The sequence below is a fragment of the Phyllobates terribilis genome, unplaced genomic scaffold (genome assembly GCF_046119375.1).
Source record: "Phyllobates terribilis strain yellow unplaced genomic scaffold, ASM4611937v1 Scaffold_1__5_contigs__length_1240528914, whole genome shotgun sequence".
NCBI lineage: Eukaryota > Metazoa > Chordata > Amphibia > Anura > Dendrobatidae > Phyllobates > Phyllobates terribilis.
In genome coordinates this window covers 100,959,473-100,972,315 of record NW_027362761.1, presented here as the reverse complement: position 1 = coordinate 100,972,315, position 12,843 = coordinate 100,959,473, and positions in this window count along the sequence as shown.

Sequence of the window (12,843 nt, the reverse complement as noted above, 5' to 3'; positions counted from 1 at the left end):
CCTACGGAAGGAAAGAGAAGGAAGGTAGGCCACGGTTCACTAGGGGGGAGGAAGACGCCCAATATGGAGGGAACTTCAACCACCGGCATGGCCGCTGCCGCGGTAATGCCATTCACCATGCCTTATATACCGGGGACAGCGTGGTTGCCCCAGTACTCAGGAGAGTCGCACACCCTGAGTGACTTCAAGGAGAGACTAAACAGTTTATTTAAAGTATACCCCCGGTCCGAGGAACAGAAAGTGAGCATCCTTATAGGCCAGTTAATCGGTGCAGCCCAGAGAGAAGTAAAATCCTGGTCAGCCAGAGAAAAAGGGACTGTAAAAGAGATACTGGCCCGCCTAAAGGACACTTTTGACACCCGTACTACAGCAGAGATAAAGATTAAGTTTTATGGGTGTAAACAACGGGCACAGGACAGTGTACGGGACTATGCTTTAAACCTGCAGGAGGCGCTGAGGGCCATCAAACAGGTAGACCCTGACAGTGTACGTGATGAAAACAGACTGTTAACTGAGCAATTTATTGAGGGTTTACTGTCCAGCGCCCACCGAACCCAGCTGCGCATAATGGCTCTGCAAAACCCTGACTTGGACTTTGCTCAGTTTAAGGACAGGGCCATCCGGGTGCTACGAGAACCAGCACCAGGTGGCGCTACAGCTCACCGGCGCCCAGCTATCACTTACCACCAGGAGGTGGCACCCTTTTCCCCGGAGCCTGTAGGAGCTGATGCACAGACTCTGGACAATGCCCCGTCTACAGACCTGCACCATCAGGTCCAAGAGTTAACTAAAAGTGTAGCTGCGCTAACCAAAACTGTGTAGTCCTTGCAGGTGTCTCCCAAAGGAAAGATCCAGCTGGCTTCCAGTCTGGAGGACGTCCCATGGCGCCGACAGAAGAGGATTCCACCATCCAGAGGGAGGAACAGCGACCGCTACGACCAGGACGGACAACCCATCTGCAGCCGCTGCAACCAGCCAGGACATTATGCAAGGTACTGTCATTTAAACGAGCAAAACCTGGGGCAGAGGGCCAACCCCCAGGCGTAAGACCACCAGGCCCATCAAGCTGGCGAGACAAATATGTGGGAGGACGACCGGTCCTACCTGTCGTGCTGGACGGCTTTCCAATGAGCGCGTTGCTGGACACTGGATCCCAGGTGACCACCATCCCCTACATTCTTTTCAAACGGTATTGGACTGACTCTGACATCACCCACCGTCCAGATTAATATTTGAGCATTTATGCCAGCAATGGTCAGCCCGTACCTCAGGTGGGGTTCAAAGAAGTGACCATAAAGGTTGGCAAGGTTGAACTGCCAGCGCAATGACTGATTATTGTCGACATTGATCGCCGAAAAAGTCATCCCATGATAACCTTAGGCACTAATGTCATTGAAAATTGTCTTGCAGAAATAATTGTCTTGTTACAGCAGGTTGCGGAGACCGCCAGTTCCAGCCAGCAGCAGGTTCTACAGAGAGAGATCAGAGCCCTGATGAAAAGACAACAGGTAGAACTGTCTGGTGGTGAAATTGGCAGTGTCAGGATGAGTGACCCATTCCCTATTGCCATGCCCCCAAGAAGTGAAATGCTGATATGGTGCCGGGCAGCCATCGGTCTAAGGGGTAGAGATTACCAGGCCCTGGTAGAGCCCGTCTACTCTGACAGTAGGCCCACCATTTTGACAGCCAGGGGGGTGGTTGATGTTCACCATGGGAGAGTACCAGTCCGCATCCTGAACATTGGGGAAAAAGAAGTCCACTTGCCCCGGTATGCCACCCTAGCCGAGCTATTCACTGTCAATCAAAATTCCATAAAGACATTGGAACCCTTACCTCCATCCAAACAGGTGGAGGATAATGGCTCTAAGGGACAGATGGAGGACTGGTGCCAGAAGCTGCATGTGGGCACTGACTCCACCCCTCCACATCAAAAACAAGGAGTATACCGGGTGGTCCAGGAGTATGAGAGGGTCTTCAGTAAACACCCACTCGACTTCGGGCAGGTAAAGGGGGTTCAACACCATATCCCCACGGGAGACCATCAACCCATTAAAGAAAGGTACCGACCTGTACCGCCAGCACACTACCAAAATGCCAAGGGGATGTTACGAGAGATGAAGGAGGCTGGGGTAATAAGAGACAGTTGTAGCCCTTGGGCAGCTCCATTAGTTCTTGTAAAGAAAAAGGATGGCACAATGAGAATGTGTGTAGACTACAGGCAAATTAACCGCATAACTCATAAAGATGCGTACCCGCTACCCAGGATAGAGGAGTCACTAGCTGCATTAAAATCTGCTAATTATTTCTCTACTTTGGATCTTACTAGTGGGTATTGGCAGGTTCCTGTAGCAGAGGCGGATAAGGAAAAGACCGCATTCACCACCCCGATGGGCCTCAGCGAGTTCAACTGCATGCCATTCGGGCTCTGCAACGCCCCAGGAACCTGCAGCGGTTGATGGGGTGCTGTCTAGGACATAAGAATTTTGAGACAGTCCTCCTGTACCTGGATGATGTCATAGTATACTCCAAGACGTATGAGGATCATCTGAAGCACCTGGCGGAAGTGTATGAAGCCCTGGCTGGCTTTGGCCTGAAGGTGAAGCCGTCTAAGTGCCACCTGCTGAAGCCAAAGTACGGTACTTAGGACATGTGATAAGCGCTGACGGTGTAACACCAGACCCCGACAAGATCACCGTAATCAAGGACTGGCAGAGACCTTCCACCATTAAAGAAGTGCGGCAGTTCCTCGGGTTGGTAGGCTACTACCCAAGGTTTATACCAGGCTTCACCAAGATGGCGGCACCTATGTAGGACCTCCTGATAGGCCAGTCCAGAAAGGCCAAGAACCAGAAACCACCATTCAAATGGGACAAGCTGGAAGATGAATGCTTTACCAGGCTGAAGATGGCTCTCACAGGAGACGAGGTCCTGGCCTACCCTGATTATGGACAGCCCTTCCTCCTCCACACGGACGCGAGCAACGTGGGACTAGGAGCGGTGCTGTCCCAGATCCAGCAAGGCAGAGAAAGGGTGATAGCCTACGCCAGCAGGAAGCTCCAGCCCACAGAAAGAAACCCAGAGAACTACAGCTCCTTCAAGTTGGAGTTCCTTGCCATTGTCTGGGCTGTGACTGAGCACTTCAAGCATTATCTCGCCTCCTCCAAATTCACCGTCTTCACGGATAATAACCCACTGACACACCTGGACACTGGAAAGCTTGGTGCCCTGGAACAAAGATGGATGGCCCGACTGTCTAATTACGAATTCACCATCAAGTACCGGGCTGGGCACAAGAATGTAAACGCAGATGCGCTGTCCAGAATGCCTAACTTGCCAGAAGGGGGAGAAGACCCAGAGGAGCTGGAAGAGATAGAAATCCCCGCGTTCCACCGCCATGGGGTTAAGCAGTACTCCCATTGTGTGAAGAACAGGTGCTCTGCCAACAGAGAAGCCACGTTCAATCCATTGCCCCACCATGGATGGGCAGAAACACAAGACAGTGACCCGGCTGTTCGCCTAGTCAAAGAGTTGCTGACACAAGCTGACTCATACCCTGATTCAGATGCTCCAGAAGAGACTAAACAGCTGTGGAAAGAAAAGAGCAAGCTGTTCATCTATGAAGGGAAGCTGTGTCGAAGAACTGTCAACTCCAGGACACATGAGCTGGTCTGGCAGGTGGTAGTCCCGAGGTGAGATGCGTCTATGGTCCTGGAAGCGTACCACGATGGAGCGGGACATTTTGGATGGAAGAAGCTGGAAGTCCTGCTATGTGAACGGTTCTATTGGGTTGGCATGAGGAAAGCAGTCGAGAGGTGGTGCTGAGAATGCGGACCATGCAACCTGAGAAGAAAAGACCGTGACAGCCAGAGGGCTCCCCTGCAGCCCATCATCATCAAGCAGCCACTCGAACTGGTAGCCCTGGACCATGTGAAGCTATCCCCGAGCAGGTCAGGCTATGTCTACGCTCTCACCATCATAGACCACTACTCCCGGTTCCTGGTAGTAGTGCCAGTCAAGGACCAAACGGCTCAGACAGCAGCCAGAGCTTTCCAACAGCACTTCTGCCGCCCGCATGGTTACCCAGAACGTGTGCTAACTGACAAAGGTCCGGCCTTCGAGGCAGAAGTATTCCAGGAGTTCTGCAACCTGTACGGCTGCAAGAAGATCAGGACAACGCCTTATCACCCCCAGACCAACGGGATGTGCGAAAAGTTGAATCAGGTGGTGATAGACCTACTGAAGACGTTGCCCCTGGAGGAACGCAGCCTGTGGCCAGAAAAGTTGCCAGACCTGGTGGATCTCTACAACCACATCCCAGTGAATTCCACCAACTGCACACCAGCTTACCTGTTGAGAGCAAGACCTGGTAAGCTGCCCATTGATCTGGATATGGGAGTTCTCACACCAGAGGACGCCTCACCGGATGCGGATTGGGACACTGAGCGGCAACAGCAATACCGTAAGGTACAGGAAAGTGTTGAAAGAAGTCTGGCCCAAGCAAGAGAAAGGCAAGAGAAGACTTACAATCAACATGCACCTGCTGCCCCCTTGTCACCAGGGGAGCAAGTCCTAAAGAACAAAAGGCGGCTTCATAAATTGGATGACCAGTGAGCCGTACACCATTCTACCATCAAGTCATGAAAACACCAAGGTGTGCCTCATAAGTAAGGACGGAGGTGAGACAACAGCAACAGTTTCCATAGACCACCTGAAGAAGTGTTCCGAGCAGCTACAGCATGCTGAATAAGGCCAAGATATCCCTCAACCCACAGAGGAAGTGGAAGAAATGGTCAGCACAGTACTCTGAGAGCCCCTCAAAAAGCTTTAGAAGTCCCAGTAGAGTTGGAAGAACCATTGGCCCCGAGACAGAAGATTCCTCATCAGCAGACCAGGAGAATCTACCCTCTGCTAGTAGCGAGCCTGTCGTACCCACGGTAAGCCAAAGGATCCATAGGAAGCTGCCCAACCTACCAGAGACACCTCCAAACACCTGTAGTGAGGTGAACATTGAGCCCACCACACCAGGGGTAAATACAGGGGACCAAGGTAGAGCACTGACAGAAAGTGTACTCTGTAGATTTACCAGAATCACCAGAGGTCAGATCCCTGCTCGTTGGAGAATTTAAAGTGTAATGTATCACTGTATTATTGCAAATGTTGTATATGTGTGTATTAAATATGTTTTTCCAGTTACCCGACAGGGTCCAAAAAGACTTTCAGGTTATGGACAATGGATAACCAAAAACTTTGTCTGTAAATAGTTCCACCTATAAAGTGCCCCTTTGTGCCAGACCACAGAACAAAAACCCGTGGAAGTGGCTGAAGACGTGGTCCAACATCCAGATCATCAATGCCCTGTAGCCACCCCAAGGCCTCCGTGGAGGGTTTGGGACAGGTCTCTCAAGAAGTGCACCTTGTTGGGTGAAATGGACACCTGGTTACGGATGATACCGTGACCTATAAAGACTGTAATGTTTGTAATATTCTAATGTACCTTGTTTATTGTTACCTGTTATTTTTGCAAAATATGCTCAGTCCCGGAGTACTGAAATTTACTAGGGGGGAATGTGGCACCCCAGGGGGTCTGATTGCCACAGTGGTAGTAATACCATGTCTGGGAGCAAAACAGGAGTTTCCTGGTCAGGGAACACACTACATGCAACACCTCCTGCCCCAGGCCAGAAAGGGGAGGATCCTGCCCTATATAACTGGATATGGAGGCGGGGTTAGCTCAGACAGGGCTGTAGTCGAGTTGAGGACACAGGAGTAAGAAGCCAGGGACTGGAGCTGGAGATAGCTCGTCCTGGACAGCATACAGAGGACCGGACACCGGAATCTGAGGCTGTGGGACCCTTCAGTCCCAGCAGCAGATACCGCAGGGCAGGGGATTGCAGGTCTCCTGGCCCAACAGAAGCCCGGAGGCTCAGCCACACGAAAGGACCAGTACCGCCACAGAGGAGCGAGGAATACACGGGATCCGAGTCGCCAGCCATACGGGTGAGCACAGCACGTCACACTCAGGGACGTGGGCTACAACACGACTATAAGCGGGATAGCCAAAGAGTACAGTCAGAACGGCAGGCCTACAACTCCATCTAGCCAGGGGAATTCTAGGATTGCTCCCAGACTGACCAGGCACTCATCCCTAGCAAGTATTCCCGTTGGGGCCTATATAATTACCACCAGTAAAGACCGTAGGACTGCACTGCAAAGGCTCCGTGTTATCATTACTGATCCAGGCACTATCACCACCATCATCCATACACGCTGCCCTGAAGCTCCACTCTTCCTGTGGGGAGTTACATCACCTTGCTGCACATACCATCAGCTTCAGTGGACTGCTCCGAAGCGGCGGTTCCCAATAACCGCATCCCACATGTGGCGTAGTCGGACTATCTATAACTGAGACACATAGACTACCCTGGTTTGACCGCCCTGGGTCACGGACCGAGTCACTGCCACGGTGACTACAACCCCCAGCATCTACAAGGCCCGGCTCCGGGTATCCCCACGGCCCAGGGGGCGCGTTATATATGTATATCAGATGGGGCAATACTGGCAGTGCTGTTGATAGTTGTACCCATCAGGCATTCATGGTGGCAGCCAGTACCCTGTGAGCCCTGCAGGCCTGTACTCTGCACAGGTCTCTAAAGAGGTCTGTACTTGATGTCAGGTGTCCCAATGGAGCCGGTCATGTCATGAATTGCTAGTTATGCAATTCCCTAGTACAGAAGGAATGTGACAGGAGGGGGTGCAGAGATGAAGGCAGGCGGTGACAAAGGAGGAGGGGGTGATCCGCTTGACATGTCACGGGCCGATACAGGCCAGATCACAGCGCCGCTCCCGCCGGTTGCACAGTGGGATATGCACTCGCTCACTATCTGCCCATTGCTGCGAGGCTCAGGCCCTGCTCAACACCCAGAGTGGAGGCCGCGGCCTGCGCCTCTCTGTGCAGCCTCCCGTTCTCCTTCCCTCTCTCCCTCACTTGTTGTTGCACAGTCGGAAATAAGACTCACCTGCCGTTGAAGAATAAGCCACAGTAGCGGTGCTGGAGAGCAGAGGCGGCCGCCTCTCAGGCAGTGGTGGTGATGAGCAGCAGCTTCTTTGGGCCTAGAACAGACTGTCTCATCATTCACCTTCCCTCCAACCCCCACAGGGGACACGAAAGAAGCAGAGCACAGGCAGCGGCTGTGGCAAAGGAAGGAGAGGGAGAAGGGTTTATAAATGAGATGTCACTAAGGGGGGTAGAATGCCAGGTGGCCGGGGAGAGTCAGCCAGGGACTGAGCTCGTAACATCCCCCTCTCGCTGTTGCTTTTACGTCCAACAGCTGGTATATAAAAACATAGTAGGTATATAAAAACATGCGTGTATTCGAATGCAACATTGTGTCAAAATTTCAAAGCAATTGTGAAGAACTTTCGGAAATTTAAGATTTTGAAAAAACGGACATTTACATTTTTATTTCTATAGATAGATGTTGACAAATGTTTGGAGACCATTTTTCTAAGAGTGGTAAATTCCTTTAGACATATTTTTTTAGAGCAGCACATGGGAATTCTATCTAGCTTTAATTAACTTATTTATATTGCCCTTTTTAGATTGCACCAATATATTCTTTAATGATATTGATGCCTGTACATATCGGACCTTATGATCAAGACATTTTCATAGGTAGATATTTTAGTTAAGCATGTCATAACAGGAAGCCTATGCAAAGATGAGAACATTTATGCCAATTGCTATGACTGAATTCAATTTCATAGTTTCAATTTTGTGAAGCAGTTGTACTAACCACTGAGAAACTGTAATGTATATCTAATTGTATTTCTGATAATACTTAGCTGTATTAAGGATTACAGGCTACACGACATTGAAGGCCACTCTTGTGATGCATGGAAAAACTATAAAATAAAGAACTACTGTTCACAAGAGCACTTCGGTGTACACATAAAGTCTCCACCACATTTTTATAAAAACATATACACGGAACAGTTCATAGTTTATTAGTTTTTCTAAAACTTTTCCAACTAATTTCATATTATAATGAGAGAGTATGCCATGTGTGTGAACTAATGGGTTTATTTTCAGGGTTAAAGCTGTCAATGTTTCCATAAGACTTGCTCCATTTTTCTGTTTTGCAAGACGTAGCAGGGCTTGAAGGCAATGTAACAAAAATGGCTTACTATTGCTTATGCAAACATTAGCATCTTTTGTTCGGTCATTTAAATGCCGGATGGTAAAAAGAGAACAGTTAGAGAACATTCAGTGTGAAATCTTCAAGGTGTTTGAACGCAAAGAGGGAGAAAAAGTGAGACGGACCTGTTTCTCGGCTTCCTAACTATTCCGCAGCCCACTTGAACTTTGTGACAGGTCTCTGTCACTCAGCCACACTTGATTAACTTCTACTGACATTCAGCTGTCAGCCAGAAAACCCTTTACTATGCCCCTAACATGCTCTACAGCTTCACCCAATTAACTTGCTTTCACTTGACACTGTAGCAGGAAAAAAAAGCTTCATAATAGGTGGTAAAGGTGCTTGGTGTCTGCCTGCCCTCTTAATTGCTTGCGAGCAGCAAAATGCCTAACCCCGTGTGACAGCAAGACCCGGTGATCTTTGAATTGCACCGAGCATAGCTGCTAACTATTTAATTTCTGGGATCTGCAGATGACTGTACGGTAGACCTACAAATAGATATACTGGTAATATAAAGAGGTTTCTGTATACTGGGAGATAAGACTACATGCACAAAGAATGAAAACAGGGGCAAATACGCAATGATGTAAAAATAAACAATATAAGTCATTTCCAATGACAGTTTAACAGAATCACTAGAAATAAGTCTGTTTTATAAACTGTATACTGCATTTATCAGGTCCGATCAGAATGAGAACTTTCTATATTATTGATCATATATGTTTAATACAACTATGAATATAATTGTGTTTTGTTCGAGATAGCACTCGTACGTGAAAAATGGATGACTGAATGAGGTTTTATGCATTCCATTGCTTGCATCACTTCTATCTTCAAGCAAATCACCATGTGATGTTTTTTTGGGAGATAATAATAATAATAATATTTTTTATATAGCGCCAACATATTCTGCAGTGCTTTACATACATTATCATGGCTGTCCCCATTAGGTCTCACAATCTAAATTCCCTATCAGTATGTCTTTGGAGTGTGGGAGGAAACTGGAGGAAACCTACACAAACATGGGAAGAACATACAAACTCCTTGCAGATGTTGTCCTAGGTGGGATTTGAACCCAGGACCCGAGTGCTTCAAGGCTGTAGTGCTAACCACTGAGCCACCGTGCTGCCCATCAAAGCAATTCCAGCAGTTTAATATAATGTTTATATGAGGTTCTGCAGCAGCTAAGGCATCTATAGTGAGATTCTGCAGCAGCTTATATTGTATTATAAGATACTTCATCAGCTGAATTTTGTATTATGAGGTTCTGTGTATTATGTACTATGTATATTATGAAGTTCTGCTGCAGCTGAGGTGTTGATAATGAGGTTCTGCAGCAACTGAATTATGTAATTATGTATTATGAGTTTCTGCAGCAGATGAATTATGTATTATGAGGTTCTGCAGCAGCTGAGGTGTGTATTATGTGGTTCTGCAGCAGGTGAGGTCTGTGTTATGAGGTTCTGTAGCAGTTGATGTATTATGAGGTTGTGCAGCAGCTGAATTGAGTATTATGAGGTTGTGCAGCAGCTAAATTATGTGTTATGAGGTTCTGCAGCAGCTGTGGTATGTATTATGAGGTTCTGCAGCAGGTGAGGTCCATGTTATGAGGTTCTGTAGCAACTGAGGTATTATGAGGTTGTGCAGCAGCTGAGGTGTGTATTATGAGGTTCTGCAGCAGGTGAGGTCCATGTTATGAGGTTCTGTAGCAGCTGAGGTATTATGAGGTTGTGCAGAAGCTGAGGTGTGTATTATGAGGTTCTGCAGCAGGTGAGGTCCATGTTATGAGGTTCTGTAGCAGCTGAGGTATTATGAGGCTGTGCAGCAGCTGAGGTGTGTATTATGAGGTTCTGCAGCAGGTGAGGTCCATGTTATGAGGTTCTGTAGCAGCTGAGGTATTATGAGGTTGTGCAGAAGCTGAGGTGTGTATTATGAGGTTCTGCAGCAGGTGAGGTCCATGTTATGAGGTTCTGTAGCAGCTGAGGTATTATGAGGTTGTGCAGAAGCTGAGGTGTGTATTATGAGGTTCTGCAGCAGGTGAGGTCCATGTTATGAGGTTCTGTAGCAGCTGAGGTATTATGAGGTTGTGCAGAAGCTGAGGTGTGTATTATGAAGTCCTGCAGTAACTGAGGCATTTGAGCCATTTTTTCCCTTGCATTTATTTTTTTGTAATTTTAACATGGAATTAATAAACCTCATGTATTTTAATATACCTTGATTATATGTCATATTTATAGGTTACATGTTCAGTATTTGGTGAGTTTTTTACATCTTATATTTTACATCTTACATTTTATAAGCCAAAACCAGGAGTGGCACAATCAGAGGGAAAGTATAATAGAAACACGTCACCACTTCTGTATTTATCACCGACTCCTGGTTTTGGCTATAAATACTGAGGTAAAATACTGACCAAATACTGAACGTGTGAACATAGCCGTAGAGCTTGTGCACACGATTGTATTTTTGGTCCGAATGTCAAAAATGGATCGCACTAGGACCATTGTTATTTAACCCCTTTCTGACATTTGTGGTAATAGTACGTCCTTGTGCTTTGTGCCTATTGGGCCAGGGACGTACTATTACGCAGAATGCGATCATGTCCGCACACAAGCGGTGCGGGGCGATCGCCGTCGGGTGTCAGCTGAGTTTCCCGCACCACTCCTGGCACATTAACCCCCGAAATGCTGAGATCGAAGTCGATCGAAGCATTCCGGTGGCAAGGGGAGGAAAAGCGCCTATACTTACCTCCTCTCCGGCATCTCGCGCTGCCTCTGCGGGGGCCCGGTGGTTGTCATGGTGACCTGATGTCGTCATGACAATATCCGGGTCACCAGACAGCAGGAAGTGGTCTACCTAACTTATGTGCGCAAAAAATTGTAAAAATATTTAAAAAAAATTAAAAAAATAATCCCCAAAAAATTAAAATATATTGTACCCATGAATAAATATTATTCTGAAAAAAAACAATAAAAGTACACATATTTCGTATTGCCTTGTGCGGAACGACTTGACCTATAAAACTGTCCCACTAGTTAACCCCTTTGGTGAACACGGTAAAAAAAAAAAAAGGAAGCAAAAAACGATGCTTTATCATCATACCGCCAAACAAAAAATAAAAAAAAGCAATCAAAAAGATGAATGTAGATAAAAATGGTACTGCTGAAAACGTCATCTTGTCCCACAAAAGACAAGCCTCCTTACAGCTTCATCAACCGAAGAATAAAAAAGTTATAGCTCTCAGAATAAAGCAATGCAAAAAAATGATTTTTTTCTATGAAATAGTTTTTATTGTGTGACATCTGTCAATCATAAAAACCCGATATGAATCTGGCATCGCTGTAATCGCACCGACCCGAAGAATAAAGTCGTCTAATCACTTATACCACACGAGGAACGGCATAAAAAATAAACTCTAGGGTTAGGGTTGTGCTAGGGTTAGGGTTGGGATTTTTTCAAAAGTGAAGAAATAAAATGATAACAATATGGCGACTAGTGTTGAGCGCAAGTGCTCGCTACTTGTGTTTGCATCTGGTGCTCGGGTATGCACCGAGTATGACGAATGCTCGAGTGACATGTTCGAGTCTCCGCCCCATATGCTTTGAGGCCAAAAAAACCTCGCGGGGATTGCCTGCCATGCAAGAACGATCCCCGCATGGTTTTTTGGGGGCATCTAACAACCGTGAAACATGCGGAGCGGGGACTCGATCATGTCACTCGAGCAGCCGCTATACATGGTGCATACCTGAGTACTCGAGGCAAACTCAAGTAGTGCGCATTTGCGCTTAAGACTAATGACAACTTATTCAATATGATGACCTAATGTTATCAATTTCTCTGTCGTACCACTGCGTTCAAAATGTTCACTATACCCCTTGATAAAATCCTTGAGGGGTCTAGTTTGCATAATGGGGTCACTTGTGGGGGTTTTTCACTATTTAGGCACATCATGGGCTCTCCAAACGCGACATGGTGTCCGCTCTCAATTCCAGCCAAGTTTGCTTTTAAAAAGTCACACAGTGCTCCTTCCTTTCTGAACCCTGCCGTGCGCCCAAACAGCGTATTTTCTCCACATATGGGGTATCGGCGTACTCAGGAGAAATTGCACAAAAGTTTTTGGGGTCCATTTTCTCCTCTTACCATTGTGAAAATAAAAAATTTGGGGCTAAAACATCATTTTCGTGGAAAAAGTTTGATTTTTTTTTTTTCACAGCTCCATGTTATAAACTTCTGTGAAGCACCTGGAGGTTCAGGGTGCTCACCACACATCTAGATAAGTTCCCTGAGGGGTCTAGTTTCCAAAATGGTGTCACTTGTGGAGGGTTTCTACTGTTTAGGCACATCAGGGGCTCTTCAAACGCAACATGGCGTCCACTAATTATTCAAGCAAATTTTACATTAAAAAAATAAATGGCGCTCCTTCCCTTCCGAACCCTGCCGTGCTCCCAAACAGTGGTTTTCCCCCACATCTGGGGTATTGGCGTGCTCAGGAGAAATTTCACAACACATTTTGGGGTCCATTTTTTCCTGTTACTCTTGCAAAAATAAAAAAATTGGGGTCTAAAGTAACATTTTTGAGAAATAAAATAAATGTTAATTTTTTTCTTCCACATTCCAAAAATTCCTGTGAAGCACCTGAAGAGTTAAT